At 48.6% G+C, this 15,630-nt stretch overlaps 1 protein-coding gene across 2 annotated transcripts in view; it reads right to left on the reverse strand.

Moving 5' to 3' along the window:
- The window catches only part of NUP93 (nucleoporin 93), a 96,281-nt gene extending 93,187 nt beyond the window's left edge, over positions 1 to 3,094 (reverse strand). The window contains exon 1 of one of the 2 annotated variants that reach the window (XM_058673997.1): positions 2,989 to 3,094. The gene's annotated coding sequence lies outside the window, so the exon portion shown is untranslated. The other variant, XM_004583872.3, reaches the window with a different exon arrangement.
- Between the last annotated feature and the right edge of the window lie 12,536 nt (positions 3,095 to 15,630).

The raw sequence follows: 15,630 nt of genomic DNA on the forward strand, positions 1-15,630 counted from the left end.
AATAAATAAATCTTTAAAACTCTGCCAGTAAGAACACCACCCCCAGATGTTGGACCGATGAGGCTGCTCAATCTTCAATTGTGAACATTCAAAATTTGTAAGCCAAAATAAACTTCATTCTTTCATAAGTGACTTGCTTTAAGTATTTTATTGTAGAATTAAAATGATAACTAATAGCATACCACTCCTCTTAGCATCTTCATCCCTTACCACGTTCCCCCAAATCTACCCCAGTAATTTTCTGTTCCTTGGGATACCTTATGCTGCTTCCTTCCTGCACGCCAGCTGCACAGGCCAGATGCACACAACCATCCCCACCCAGCTTGTCACGTGGGGAATGCCGATACACTACAAAGTCAGCTGGGGCAGGCCCTCCTACCTCAACTTGCTCCCACACTACTGTGAACCAGCTGCGCTGTTTCCTAGTGAAACAGCTGTGGTTATTTCCTCCCATGTACATCTCCTCTCGAGCAGGCAAGTCATGTAGGATTAGGTCCACAGGTGCTCAGCTCTGAGCTGTCAGCAGCCAAGTCTGGCAGGGCACAGGCACCAAACACCTCTTTACAGAAGAAAGTGACCCATTCCTGGAATACACCTTGGGTCCTTTCATGTCCAAACCTTTGCTCCGATCCCTCCCCAGCCTTGGCACAGCTATTTTTCCCTCTGCCTTACCACCCACTTCAGGCTCCAGCACTCAAGCTCACATCTCCCACTGCACCTGCAATTCTATCGCCAGGGAGGCCCTCAAATGTCCCTGGCACTTGCTCCCTCATTTCTGTCAGCCTATCTTCAACTATACCCATGCTCCTTTAAAAAAAACCCAACCCTGACACCACACCGCTTCTCTGCATATCCTCCACAAACATCAGCACAGAAGGAGCATGTCTGACTTACTCAGCACTGCATCCCAGGCTTCCAACAGCAGCAGCCGCGCTCATTTACTCCATATTTACAGAACGCCTACTGTGCACCAGGCCAAAGTGCTGGAAAGACATCAAGGAACAAAGCGGAGAAAAGTCTCCCCACTTACAGTAAAGAGGGGAAGGCAAACACAAGATGGATGAGCACAACCTAAGCACTAAGAACAGCCACAGCAATGAAGGAAGTCTGTGGGGAAAGCTACCCTAGGAAACTAGTAACGACGTGCATGTGTGAGCAAGCTGTACAGACACAGACCCACCAGCTCACAGGGCCCCGAAGCCACAGCACACAGGAAAGCAATGATACACAGTTAGGTGCAGCTCTACACCTTACTGTAAGAAGTCTGTCAGAAGCACAGCAGTGATATGCTCTGTTGATCTGTGTCGCAAAAGGACTCCTCTAGGCCACTGTCATGTTGTAGTGGGTTAAATCTCCACCTGAAGTACTGGCTGCTCCACTTCCAATCTAACTCCCTGCTGACGCACTAGGGAATGCATGGAGGATGGCTCAAGTCCTAGGGTCCCTGAACCCACGTGCAAGAACTTGAAGAAGTTCCTGGCTCCCAGTTTCAAACCAGCTCTGCCCATTGCAGCCATTTGGGGAGTGAGCCAGTGGACGGGAGATCAATCTCTTTCCCTCTGTAAATCTGCCTTTCAAATAAAAACAAAAACATTTTCTAAAAATCCCTCTAGCTGTCATACTAAAAAGAGAGCCCAGGGCAAAAGAAAGGGGAAGCTCTTTCAAGGTGGGAGGAGGTGGTGACTTGGTCCAGAGACAAGGAGTGGAAGTGGAAAAAGGGGGTGGCGGGCAGGTACTTGGCGCAGTGGTCAAGATTCCACTTGGAATGGCCATATCCCTGGTTCACGTCCTGGTGCCTGTGCCCTGCCAATGTGCACCCGAGGAGACAGCAGGTGACAGCTCAATATGTGGGAGGGCTGCCACCAACATGGAAGGTCTGAATGAGTTCTGGGGTTCTGGCTTCAGCCTGGCCCAGCCCTGGCAGTTGCAGGCGTTCAGGAACTGAACCAGAGGCCTGTCTGTCTCTTCCTCCCTGACTTCCAATAAAACGGATATAAATAAGAACTTTAAAGAAAAAGCCATCATGGATGACTCAAAGAACAAACAGGAAAAGACATGGCAGGAGGAGTATGGGCCAAGAAGCAGAGGAGAGCTCTCTAGAGTGAGTCCCGTACCCCTCGCTGTGGAAACAGAAGGCAACTGGATAAAGGGCAGAGGCCCAGGCTGGAGACAGAAATATGGGATCTATTCGCCTAATATGCAGATGTTTGAAGCTGGGCGGGATTATGAGTGAAAAGTGAGAATGTAACCAATGCACAATGGAGAAAAAAATTAAGACAAAAGGAGGGAGGTTGGCAAAGAGCAGAAGAAAAACCTCAGATGTGCAGGATGCCTGGGCCTCCCCTGGCACAACACGAAAAAGAACCATTGTTGATACTGCAAGGAATCTCCTCCCAAACAATCTTCCCTGAATGGAGGGGCAAACCCAGACCAACAGCTCCAGCAAGGGGTTGCCCAAACACTGACCAAGGACTCAGAGGAGCCAAAACTTGAAATTCTAGTAGCGGAACATCCCGTTTCCAGGGAGGCCGCAGCGAGACCCGAGAAAGGTGAGCCACTCCCAGCTGTAATCCTTAACATCCCCGTGGATACCAACACAAGAACCCAGCCACGGTCTGCAGAAGCTCACGGGGTCGTCTCTCTCAATCCCAAAGACCCCGTCCACAAGGGGCAAGCAGGCCGGCGAGGAGCTGCCAGGACGCTCACCCTACCTTGGGCATGACTCGGGGTGGCGTGCAGGGCCCCGGTGGAGGAACGGCCATCAGGGGCCACGGCTCGGGACCCACGAGGAGGGGAGATGCGAGGCTGCCCCGGGACGCTGCACCTGCCCGGAGCTCCCAGAGGCGAGGTGCGCCGGCCGCCATGAGGGGCAGGACGGGAGGCGCCGGCCGACGGTTCCGGCGTGCAGACCGGACTCCGTCCAGCTGCCCAGACCGGGGCTCAAGCACAAAGCCCGGGCCGGAAAGACGCGACCGGACACGCACTCACCCGCCACCGCAGCAGAGTCCCCGGCTTCGGCCCCGGGTCGAGAACGCGGCCGCCGCTTCTCGCGCCGCTCGTCCGCGCCGTCCGATTGGCTGAGCCGGGCCGCTCCCAGCAGCCTCAGCGCGCGGCCAAATGAACTTTATCGACAGCCTCGGAGACGGACAAGGACATGGGCGGGGCCGGGGGCAGGGCCTGCTGCCGAGCTGTCACTCCAGCTTCCTGCGTGGACAGAGTCGCCTCTCCAGGGAGGTGGCGATCCCCTGTGCTGGGGACGCGGTGGAAACCGTGATAGACAAGGCTGGTGGGGGAAACAAAGCGTCATCCATCACGGCAGGGTGTACGGAGGGCTAGGAGCACAGAGTAGAGTGATGGCGGGAGAGAGAGAATGACCCCGTGTCTCTTAAAATGCCTGCTTAAGAAAGCTCAAGATTAGGACCAGCGTCATGGTGCGAGTGGTTAAGCCACCGCCTGCAGTTCCCGGCTTCCCATCTCAGATCGCTGGTTCGAGTATCGGCTGCTCCGCTTCCCATCCAGCTCCCAGCTAATGGCTGGGAAAGACCATGGAAGATGACCCAAGTGTTTGGCAACCTACCATCCACGTGGGAGACCTGCATGGAATCCCTGGCTTCAGACTAGCCCAGCCTGGGCTGATGTAAACCCTTGTCATTAGGAGAAAGAAATATCTATCTTTGTGGTTTTTGAGCAAGAAGACAGTTCAAGGAGTAGGGTGGGAAGTGAGTTCAAAATCCTCAAAGGAAATTCTTTGGCGTCTGTACCTCGGCAACTATTGGGAATATAATGTCTGTTGCAACTCATGTGTAAAAGAAATAAAATAAGGGGCCCGGCGCGGTGGCCAGAGGCAAATCTTCACTTTGCAAACACACCGGGATCCCAAATGGCTGCCAGTTCATATTCCAGCTGTTCCACTTCCCTTCAGCTCCCTGCTTGTGGCCTGGGAAAGCAGTCAAGGACAGCCCAAAGTCTTGGGACCCTGCACCTGCGTGGGAGACGTGGAAGAAGCTCCTGGCTCCTGGCATCAGATCAGCTCAGTTCTGGCTGTTGTAGTCACTTGGGGAGTGAACCAGCAGATGGAAGATCTTTCTCGCTGTCTCTGCTTGTCTCTCTAAATCTGCCTTTTCAATAAAAATAAATCTTTTAAAAAAAAGAAGTAAAGTTAGGAAACCACTTTCCAGTGTTTTTCTGTTGATAGGAGTTACACAGGCGATTTCATTTCAAAAATGTTGCAGAAATACTCCAACTTTTAAAGACTCATTTTTAAATATATTTATTTATTTATTTATTTTTAAATATGTATCTACTTTTATTTTAAAGTCAGAGCCACGGACAGAGGAGATACAGAGAAAGAACTAGGGATCTTCCATCTACTGGCTCACCCCCAAATGGCTGCAAGAGCTGGAGCTGGGCAGGTTTAAAGCCAGGAACCAGGAGCTTCCTCCAGGTCTTCCATGGAGCTGCAGGGGCCCAAGCATTTGAGCCTTCGTTCGTTGTTTTCCCAGGCACATTAGCAGGGAGCTGGGTTGGAAGTAGAACAGCCAGGGCTCTGATTGGTGTCCATATGGGGTCCTTGTGTGTAGGCAGAGAATTAGCCTGCTATTCTCCTGCCCCAAGGGGTTCACTTCTGGTTCCATCACCTAAGAGCACTGTCCCAGCTTGATAAATTTCCCTCTTTCTCTCTTCATATATTTTCAACACGGACGAAATTAGATAGCATTCCACTTTTCCTCCTCCTTGCAGACAAGCTCTCAAGAAACCTTGATAACAAAAAATCTTTACTTTTAACTAGTTGCTGAACCCTAGACAAGTCACTTACTATGTCTGAGTTGGCAGTTTGTCCCTGTGAAAGATAGGGAGTGCACCGGAACAGCATCCCTCTTTTATCCATCTGGCCATTTTCCTTCCCTTCTTCCTTCCTCCATCCTTGGCCCGCTCCCTCCCTCCTTCCCACCCACCATTCATTCACCTGTGACTCTCCTCTCCTTCCCTTCTTCCCTCCTTTCTTTCCTTCCTTCCTTCCTCTCCCCCTTCCTTCCGTCCTTCCTTGTATCCATCTCCTCCTTCCTTCTTTCTCTCTCTCTCCTCTTCCTCTTTTTCCTCCTCTGACCTCTCCTTCCATGTGTCTGTCTGCTATAAAAGTAATGCAGGGGGCCCGGCATGATAACGTAGTGGTTAATGTTCTCGCCTTGCACGTGCTGGGATCCCATACAGTCGTCGGTCCTAATCCCGGCAGCCCAGCTTCCCATCCAGCTCCCTGCTTGTGGCCTGGGAAAGCAGTAGAGGATGGTCCAAAGCCTTGGGACCCTGCACCCACAGAGGAGACCCGGAAGAAGCTCCTGGCTCCTGGCTTCAGATTGGCTCAGCTCCATCCATTGTGGCTGCTTGAAGAGTGAACCATAGGACAGAAGATCTCTGTCTCTCCTCCTCCCTGTATATCTAACTTTCAAAAAAAAAAAAAAAAAGCAACGCAGGACCAACAAACGATAGCCACGCCTTCTGCCTGTATGTGCCACCACCTTTAGTGCCATTATCCATATGCGTGCTGGTTTGGGTTCTAGCTGCTCTACTTCTGATCCAACTCCCTGTGAATGCATCTGAGAAAGTACTGAAGAATGGCTTAAGAACTTGGGCTTCTGCACCTACATAGGAGACTTGGTATAAGCTCCTGGCATCAGACTGGCCTAGTAATGGCCATTGCAGCCATTTGGGGGATTAAATCAGCAGGTGGAAGACCTCTCTCTCTCTCTCTCTCTCTCTCTCTCTCTCTCTCTCTCTTCTTTTCAAAATAAATAAAATTAACATTTCAAATCAATTCATTAATTTGACAGAGGGAGAAAGTGAGACAGAGAAAACTCCCAATTTCTGATTTCCTCTGTAAATGTCCAGAAAAGTTGGAGATGGACAGAAAATCCAATTCAGGATTCCCATGTGGGGAGCAGACAGCCATGCACACGAGCCATGAACTGTTACATTTCAAGGTGTGCATCAGCAGGAGCTGGACCCAGGAGCTAGACCCACACACAAGCCTAGACATCCCAGTAGCGGATGCAGACATCACGAACAGCTGGACCAAATGCCCACTCTTCACATCTTAATTTTCATCCTACCAATAACTCATGATGTCAAGTAAATGGCTATGTTTAAAAGGTGACAACTCGGGCCGGCGGCGTGGCCTAGCGGCTAAAGTCCTCGCCTTGAACGCCCCGGGATACCATATGGGCGCCGGTTCTAATCCCGGCAGCTCCACTTCCCATCCAGCTACCTGCTTGTGGCCTGGGAAAGCAGTCGAGGACGGCCCAATCCATTGGGACCCTGCACCCGCGTGGGAGACCAGGAAGAGGTTCCAGGTTCCTGGCTTCGGATCGGCGCGCGTCGGCCCGTTGCGGCTCACTTGGGGAATGAATCATCGGACGGAAGATCTTCCTCTCTGTCTCTCCTCCTTTCTGTATATCTGGCTGTAATAAAATGAATAAATCTTTAAAAAAAATAAAACATTAAAAGGTGATAACTCCCAATGTTGAAAATATTGTGGGACTATCATACATTGCTGAAGGGTTGTAAATAGGAACAGCCTCTTAGGAAATGAACAAAATATATTAAAACCTCAGGAACTCATGAACTCCATAACCCAGAAATTCTTTCTGTCCCTTCATCCATTCATGAATGTATCCCTTTGTGGCACAGATATGTACATATCTTAACCAAAAATGGTGGACAACAATGTTCTAAATGCCATTTCTTGTACCAATCTGAAAGTGGAAAAAACCCCATAGTCCGCTAACAGAAGATATCAAAATAGATAGTAAACAAATTATGCTGTGACCCTGTGACAAAACATGGGAGCAACAAAAAAAAAGGAGCTACATTCACAAACAACGTTCATAGACAGAATTTCAAGTAAAAGGAGCCAGGTACAAAAGTATGGTTGCATTTGTATAGAGTTCAACTCAGGCAAAACTAATCAATGGTGACAGATGTCAGAATGCTGGTTATGTGAAAGTGGGGCTGGGCGGTGGTGGAGAAGACAAGGCAGGAACTCTCTGAGATCTGTCAGGGCTCTACTTCTTAAGCTGGATGCTGAGCATATGGGTGGATTCATTTTTAAAAATTCATTGAGCCGTACATTTAAGATGTGTGCACTTCATCACCCATCTATTATTCATGACACCATAACAAAGTGCAGAAAAATAAAAACACCCCCAGTCCAGAATCTATGTCCCTTCCCCTCCCCCCTTGCTGACAGCCTGGAGCCTTGTTTTTTTTCTTCTGTATCCCCTCACCACCACCAACAGGCCAGCATGTGTCATGTAGAAGGAAAGGAAGCCATAATTCTTAAATAACAGACAGGATCCAGCTCCACGGATCGCCCCCTGTCTTGAGCTGCGGCTGGCAGGGATGGCGTCTTAGTGGGTGGCAGCAAATTACATAAAGCTTTGTAATCAGCAATATTCTTCAGAAGTCACCAAAAGCTTAAAAGGGAAGCCTGTAACTTTGCCCTTCAGATGGGGTTCATTTCAATCACACAAAAGGTAACTTGACATTTTCAAGGTTGGCAACTAGAATGTTGCTGAAGCACTGGCTCATGGCAAGGGAGTGGCCTGCCAGTGTAGGGAATGCCAAGTGCCTGTCACAGCTCAGTGAAGGCAGGTATCGGCTACACATAGCCGATAACAGCAGGCCTCAGCAACAGGGCCGTGGAAAAGGTACCCATCAGAAGGCTCGCAGTAAGGTGAGCCTCTGGTTGGCTGCATTAGCAGGTCACCGGGTGTTCAGGCCTTTCTATTTGTCTGCTGTGACATCCTCAGAGTGGGCTCCTTCTTGGGGAGGTAACGATATTTCTGATCAAAGAAGGAAGATAGCTGCTACCCCATAAGATAGATCACATGGGCCCAGCGGCGTGGCCTAGCAGCTAAAGTCCTCGCCTTGAAAGCCCCGGGATCCCATATGGGCGCCAGTTCTAATCCCGGCAGCTCCACTTCCCATCCAGCTCCCTGCTTGTGGCCTGGGAAAGCAGTTGAGGACGGCCCAATGCTTTGGAACACTGCACCCTTGTGGGAGACCCGGAAGAGGTTCCTGGTTCCCGGCTTCGGATCGGCGCGCATTGGCCAGTTGCGGCTCACTTGCAGAGTGAAATATTGGACGGAAGATCTTCCTCTCTGTCTCTCCTCTGTGTATATCTGGCTGTAATAAAATGAATAAATCTTTAAAAAAAAAAAACAAAGATAGATCACAATCCTCAGGCTACTTCAGTATCCCTGATAGAGACACTCTTGCTGGGAGCCGGTGTTGTATTGCAGTGGGTTAAGCCAACACCTGCAACACCAGCATCTCATATGAGCATCAGCTCAAAATCTCTACCATATGAGTGGCAGGGTCCCATGGGCCATATTCCACTGCCTACCCAGGTACATTAGCAGGAGCTGGGTGGGAGGTAGAGCAGCTGAGACTCAAAACAATGAGATACCAGTGCCACATGACACCAGATCCAGAAAGCAGGCAATTTCTGAGAAAGTTGTAAGTACACCTAAGACCCAGTCATTCTACTCCTGTGCATCTACCCAAGAGAAATAAAATCATATTTATGGAAAAACATTTGAATAAAATTCTTCATAACAAATGTATTCATAATAACCCCAAACTGGGAAAGAACTCAGGAAAATGGATAAGTGAGCTGTGATATAGACACACACCTGAATACTACTCAGCAATAAAAGGAAAGGGACCGCTAACTATCGCATCAGTACTTGTGGATAGCATAAACCATGGAAATCCAGGCCTGCTATAGGATTCTATTTGTATCAAATTCAAAACAGTCAAAGGGACCTGACATGGTGACATAGCTCATAATGGCACGGCCTGCAATGCCAGCATCCCCTATGGGCACTGTTCATGTCCTGGCTGCTCCACGTCTGATCCAGCTCCCTTCTAATGGCCAAGGAAAAGCAGCCAAGGATGGCTCAAGTGGCTAGGCCCCTGCCACACATGTGGGAGACCCAGAAGAAACTCCTGGCTCCTGATTTGAGCCCGGCCCAGTCCTGGCAATTGTGACCATGTGAGGAGTACATGAGTGGCTAGAAGATCTCCTCTCTCTTTTTCTGTGTCTCTCCATTTCTCTGTGTAACTCAGACTTTCAAATAAATAACTAAATCTTTTTTAAACTAAATCTTAAAAAAAGGAAACAGTTAAAGTTAATACATGTTGACCAGGAAAAGGCTCTGTGAACTTTTTAGAACACCAGCAATATTTGGATTTTGAGCTGCTTGGCAGCACAGGTGTACCCATAATTAAGAACATATTAAGCTATACATTAAAATTTGTGCATTAAATGAAATTACTTCTCAATGAATTTAAAATTAGGGTCCAGTGTTGTAGCATAACACGAGAAGCTGCTATCTATGGTGCTGGAATCCCATATAGATGCCAATTCTAGTACCAGCCGCTTCACTTCCAGTCTAATCCAGCTTCTGGCTTAAGGCCTTGGAAAGCAATGGAGGATGATTCAAGTCCTTGGGCCCCTGTGCCCATGTTGGAGACCCAGAAGAAGCTCCTGGCTCCTGATTAACCTGGACACACACTCGCTCTCTGCCTCTCAAATAAGTGAGTAAACCCTCTTAAGACATAGCAGGTGATGGTCTGGTTTGAGTTCCAAGTTCCTGGCTTTGCCCTGTCCCAACCCTGACTATTGCAGACATTTGGGGAGTGAACCAAAGAATGAATTCTCTCTCTCTCTCCTCTCCTTATCAAATAAATAAAAATAAATATGATCCTATTTGAACATTGCAGCCATGTAGGGGAAGACAAACAAGGGTTTATTACGGTGCACCTTGCAGGGAACCTAAACTGCAAAAGGATTGGGTGACTTCCCAGGATCACCTGGGGAAACAGTGGCAGATGGGAGCCTGCACAAGTCTTCCAAAATTGAGATCCATTTTCCCCAGTCAAAAACGCCGCAGTGGATTGGTAGTCCTTCACAAACCCTAGGAGGGTCCTTCAGGAACCCCGGGAGGGAGCTGTCTGAGCGAGTCCTTCATTGGACTTGACTGCCAACTTTCTGAATTAAGATTGGAATGAGTCCCGTGCTCATTAATCAGCAGCAGCTGACTATCCAATGACATTGCAAAGGTGGTAGGTTTTTGAAACATCTGGTTGTTTTATTTGTTATTAAACATACTGACTATGGAGTGGGAAGACGCCATTCCACACATCTCTCCGTTGTAGCTGTTTAAAAACAGCTTCCCTGACATCCATCAACTTTGTTTATGTCAAATTGGGCAATTTGTCACCGAGGCTGCATTTGCCAGAAGAAAAGTGGATGTGATTGACAAGGCTCCAGGGTTTCTCTCGCTTCCTTTTCAACATTCCAGATGTTTAAAAAAAAGGAAAGTTGGATCTACACCTAAAAATGCTCATCTGTAGATCTGAAAAAAACAAACAAAAAAAACAAAGTGCCAGAGGAGCCCCGGGGGGCAGGGTGGGAGATGCGATCTGGGTTTTTGGTTTTTGCAGAAACTTTGCCTTCAAGCAACCCCTGTCTTCTTGATTAGTTCAAATTACCCTCCATTCGAGGCCCATCTGTCCAGGGCTCTGCTCTGGTGGATTATTAAATGTATTTGCAGCTGGAGTTTCAAGGAGAAAAAAAAAAAGCTGACAAAAGGGTCCCTAAGAGTGAAAGTAGGAAACAGAAATACATTTATAGCTGTTACCGCTGGTGGCCTCAGTGCTTCTCTGCAAACCTAGGAGAAAAAAACTGGTGACCAAGTATGGGAAACAGTGATTTGGGGGTCTCCCTTCACTGCTTTTCACCACTGTAACTAAAACACTGAGAGAAACCAGTTATGAAGAAGGGTTTGCTTGTGGCTTGTGGGTTTGGAGGTTCACAGGCCAAGGAGTCTAGAGAGACAGACATCAAACCCAGGGAGCGGTGTTTCAAGCACCAGGACAACAACCCTCCTTGCTCTGGTGTTTGGTTGTTTTCCATTTACCTTACTGAAAACTTCTTAGAGCAGTCCTCCCCTCATCCTGGGGGAGTGTAGTTTAAGATCCCCTAAGGGGATGCCTGACACCATGGAGAAGAACCCCAACCCCAGAAAGTCAGCCCCGCACTCCTACAGGTTCCATATACTCAGAGTCAATCAAATCACAGACCAAAAATACTAAGGGAAAAAACGCACAAGAATTACTTCTGCCCTGAACACATGCAGGTTTGCTGTTCCTTGTCATCATTCCCTCAGCTAAGTAGTAATGACTTACTTACATGGCATGCATATATATGGTTTTGGGCATTGAGGGTAATCTACAGGTGACCAAAGGACGTGGGAGCCTGTGCGTTGGCCATATGCAAATTCTGGGCTCTTTCATGTAAGATACCTGTGTGTCCTAGAATTTTGTTGTCCATGGGGCAGATTGGAGGTCCAGGAACCCACCCTCCCTGGGTACCCCAGACAGACGGTATACCATGTTTGTTCTTATACATACGTGTCTATGCTGAAGTTCACTTTCTTTAAAAAAAAAAAATTGACATTCTGTCTTCTGCAGCAACATGGACGGAAATGGAGGACATTATGTTAAATGAAAAAAGTCAAGCACAGCAAGACAGACACCATCTGTTCTTTCTTACACGTGGAAGCTAAGAGGCTAATAGCTTGCTCTCAAGGAAGTAGAGGATAGGACAGCAGTTACCAGAACCCTGGGAAGGATGGGTGTGTGGGGGAAGTGGCATGGAGAAAAGATGGTTAGGGGACACGAGGGTGTGGTTGGACAGGAGGAATAACTTCCCATGTTCTATGGCACAGTGGGATAGCTATGTTTGTCAAACTCTGGTTGAATGGTTTTATAATTTTGATTCATCTGTTAGTCATTCTTGAATGCCTATGACACCCAAAGACAGGAGTTGGGTACTCATACCAGCTTGCCCCATTGGGCACAGGGATCCTGGGTGGGTGTTAACAGAAGGCAGAGCTGGCACCTAAACCAGGGCACTCTGACCTGGCAGGCAGAGGTCCCTGTGGCATCTAGTCTGTGAAACCAAACTCCTGCCCCAGATGGAGACTTCAGAATATCTGTAGAGAGGAATTTGAAGGTCCCAACACAAAGCAATGGTGTCTGTCTGCAGAGGTAGTTGTGCCAATCGCCCTGGTTCGAACATGGCATTGTGTGCCATAAATATGTACAGCTGCCACTTGTCAATCCTTGAAAGCTTAATTTGTAAAGTAGACACACTGTGTGATCAACAATAATAATACAAAAGAACAATTATAATATACTACAATTAAAATTATTTAATGAATGTTTCATTTCTAGAAGCTTTCATTTAATATTTTCAGACTTTGGTAGACTGCAGGTAACTGAAACTGCAGGAAACAAAACCACAGGTAAGGAAGACTGTTGCATTTTATTTTTCCTGAAATTGATGATGTTCATTTCAGGGAAAGCCCTCTGCGGAATAAGCACTGAACGTGTGCAATGAATAAAAGCGATGTCAGAAACGACATGAGTATCCCCGGATGAGCAGGTGGAACCAAAGCCCACCCCCTGCCTCCCAGCCAGACTCATAGAGATCCAGGTTTGGTCCCAAGTTTTCTCTTCTTTTCCGTGTTCTGCTTCCCTCCCTTCTTCAAGAAGCACTGCCTCTGGCTGTGCCCCTGAGAAACTGAATAGAAGACCCGTCCCTGCCATGCTGAGCTGGGGGAGGGGCGCCTGGGCTCAGCTGGGAGTAGGGCGCAAGCAGAGCTGCAGGACACGTCACCCTTCCATGCTAGAGCCAAGATGCCCTCATCAGCGGGGGAAGGCAGAGATGCTCCATTTCCCCACCAGGGGCACCCTCCTGGATAGCCACAGAGAAGCACACGGGCGCTGCGTCTCACGCCATCTTGAGCAGAGCCAGGCACGGCATGGCCAAATGGTGACATTTGCTGAAGCTCCAGGAGCGCACCCCACTACTTTTGTATGTGTTTGAAATTTTGCAGAACAAAGTGTGTGTTAAAAAGCGGATGGGAAGGGTGGCATACTGAGAAAAGCTTCCAGCTGTAGTGCCAACATCCCATATGGGTACAGGTTCACGTCCCAGCTGCTCCATTTCCTAGCCCGCTCCCTGCTATTGTTCCTGGGAAGTGGAAGATGGTCAATGGGCCACCCATGTGGAGAGTTCAGATGGAGTTCCAGGCTCCTAGCTTCAGCCTGACCGAGTCCTGGCCATTGAATCCACTCGAGAAGAGAAACAACTGATGGATGATCTATCTCTGTCTCTCTTGCTGTCTCTCCCTCTTTCAAATAAATAAAGATGTCTTTTCAAAAAGAAAAGTATTTACACTACATTATTAAGTCAAAGAATGGAACAAAAATCTGTAACCCAATCCATACCACAGCAAGTCTGTGTATGGATTTTAAAATTTCAGAACTTGAGGGCCTGGCATGATGGCACAATGATGAAATCCTCGCCTTGCAAGTGCCAGGATCCCATATAGGCACCGGTTCATCTCCCAGCTGTTCCACTTCTCATCCAGCTCCCTGCTTGTGGCCTGGGAAAGCAGCAGAGGATGGCCCAAAGCCTTGGGCCCTACAGCCACTTGGGAGACCTGAAAGAACCTCCCGGCTCCTGGCTTTGAGTCGGCTCAGTTCTGGCCTTTGTGGCCACTTGCAGAGTGAGCCAGCGGATGCAAGATCTTTTTCTCTCTTGCCTTCTCTCTGTAAATCTGCCTTCTAAATAAAAATAAGTAATTTTTAAAAATTTTTTCATAGCTTGAAATGTGCATTCCCCTGAACCCAACATTCTGCTTCTGTGTCAGGAAGTCCATGTGAGAAAGGAAATGGGCCACAGCCTAAATGTGTCTTTGCAGGAAACGGCTTTTAAGATGGGATGAATGGAGCAAGTGTCGTGGCATAGTAGGTTAGGTTCTGCCTCCTCAAATGGCCATAATGGCCAGGGCTGGGCCAGGCTGAAGCCAGGAGCTTGGAACTTCATCTAGGTCTCTTACATGGAGACCAAGCCCTTGAACCAGCCTCCGCTGCTTTCCCAGGCTCACTAGCAGGGAGCCAGATGGGAAGTGGAGCTGCTGGGACTTGAAACTGCACCCTTTGGGATGTCAAAGCCTAAGGCGACAGCTTAGCCAGACATTCATTTGTATCACTCCTAGGAGTGGACATTGTTTATAACGGGTGTTAGTTCATTTGGTCCTCACAGCAGCAGGTGTTTTTGGTGGGAACCATGGAATTCAAAGCAAGGGTTACAATCATGAGCATGCGTCATGTCCTAATTTCCGCAGTCAGTGATGCAAGAAGTACTCACCTATGTGGCAGCAGAATGCAAACACAACGTGGAATTTACGGAATTCTAACTCTTGGAAGGAGATCTGTGCCTCTCGTGGGACACAGAGAACAGTCTGTCCTGACGTTTATAGCCTTGATGGGATGGGCACTGGAGAGGCCACGCTGAAGGGAGGAGCTGACTGCCTGAGGGGAACAGAGACCTCACTGGGCCATTTTCATCTGTTACAACAAGCAAACATTCATACATGATGCATAATTCAACAATAATAATGCCCAAGATAGGCTGCATACATCTCTGGGGGGTGAGATTTTTTTTTCTTAGTTCTTCTCTATAATTCACAAAGTTATCTGCCAGGAGCGATTATGACATCAGCTCTCGACGCTGGGGGAAGGAGGAGGGACAAAGAAAGGAAAAAAGCTGCTGAGATATCAGTGCTGCTGAGGTCTGCACGCCCCCACTCTGCCCCTCACCCTCGGCCTCATGCAGGGCTTCCTCGCTGTGGGACCTCCACCGGGACCAGGCTGTTCTCTGCGCCTCAGGTAAGACACCCACCAAGGAACAGACATCTCCACGAGGATGGGTCCTTGTCTTGTTCTTGGCCATGAACCTTGCCATGACAGGCCCTTCTGCTGCGCCTCTGTCCCCTGGCCCTGGTGCTGCTCACAATCTCCCTCTGCTCCCTCCCCTTCGCCTTGACCCTGGCCTCAGCTCCTGTGCATCATAACTGTTGGTGGAATTCATTCTGTTCCTGGTCCTTCACGTGCACGACTCTTTCCCTGACCCTAGCCACTCTGTGAGTCCCAGTGGCCTCTTGGGCCCCTCTGCCATGTCCAGTGTCCCCAGTAGTGCATTGTCCACTCTGCTTTCTTTCCACTTACCCTTCCCTCCTGGGCACTGGCTATGCATCTGCTATACACCAGGCACTGTTGTAGGCTCTGACATATAACCAAATAAGCGACTGGCCCCGGTGACATGCCCAGTGAGTGGCAGAGGCCAGGACTTGATGCAGGCTCTGGGTGCTACATGCAAAGGGGCCTTGGGGATTGGCCATCAACACCCGAGCCCCCAGAGCCATCCTTGGCAGAAGTCTTGGTTTTGGGGATCCACAGGAGCAATTTCTTGCTGCCTAGACCTCAGGGTCACTAACCTGAACTCCAGAACAGTGACTGTATGCATGTCATTGGCTACTCTGGTCTCCTCCTGGACTCACTAAAGATCCCCTGGCCTATACAATCAAGATGTAAGATCATTACAGTGCCTAATGTGCCAAGGCAAAGAGATGACACTTTAATTTTTTTTTACTTTTTAATTTTTATTGGAAAATCAGTTTAACAGAGAGCAGAAGAGAGAGAGAGAGAGAGAGA

Source organism: Ochotona princeps, chromosome 16 (genome assembly GCF_030435755.1).
Source record: "Ochotona princeps isolate mOchPri1 chromosome 16, mOchPri1.hap1, whole genome shotgun sequence".
NCBI classification, from domain to species: Eukaryota; Metazoa; Chordata; class Mammalia; order Lagomorpha; family Ochotonidae; genus Ochotona; species Ochotona princeps.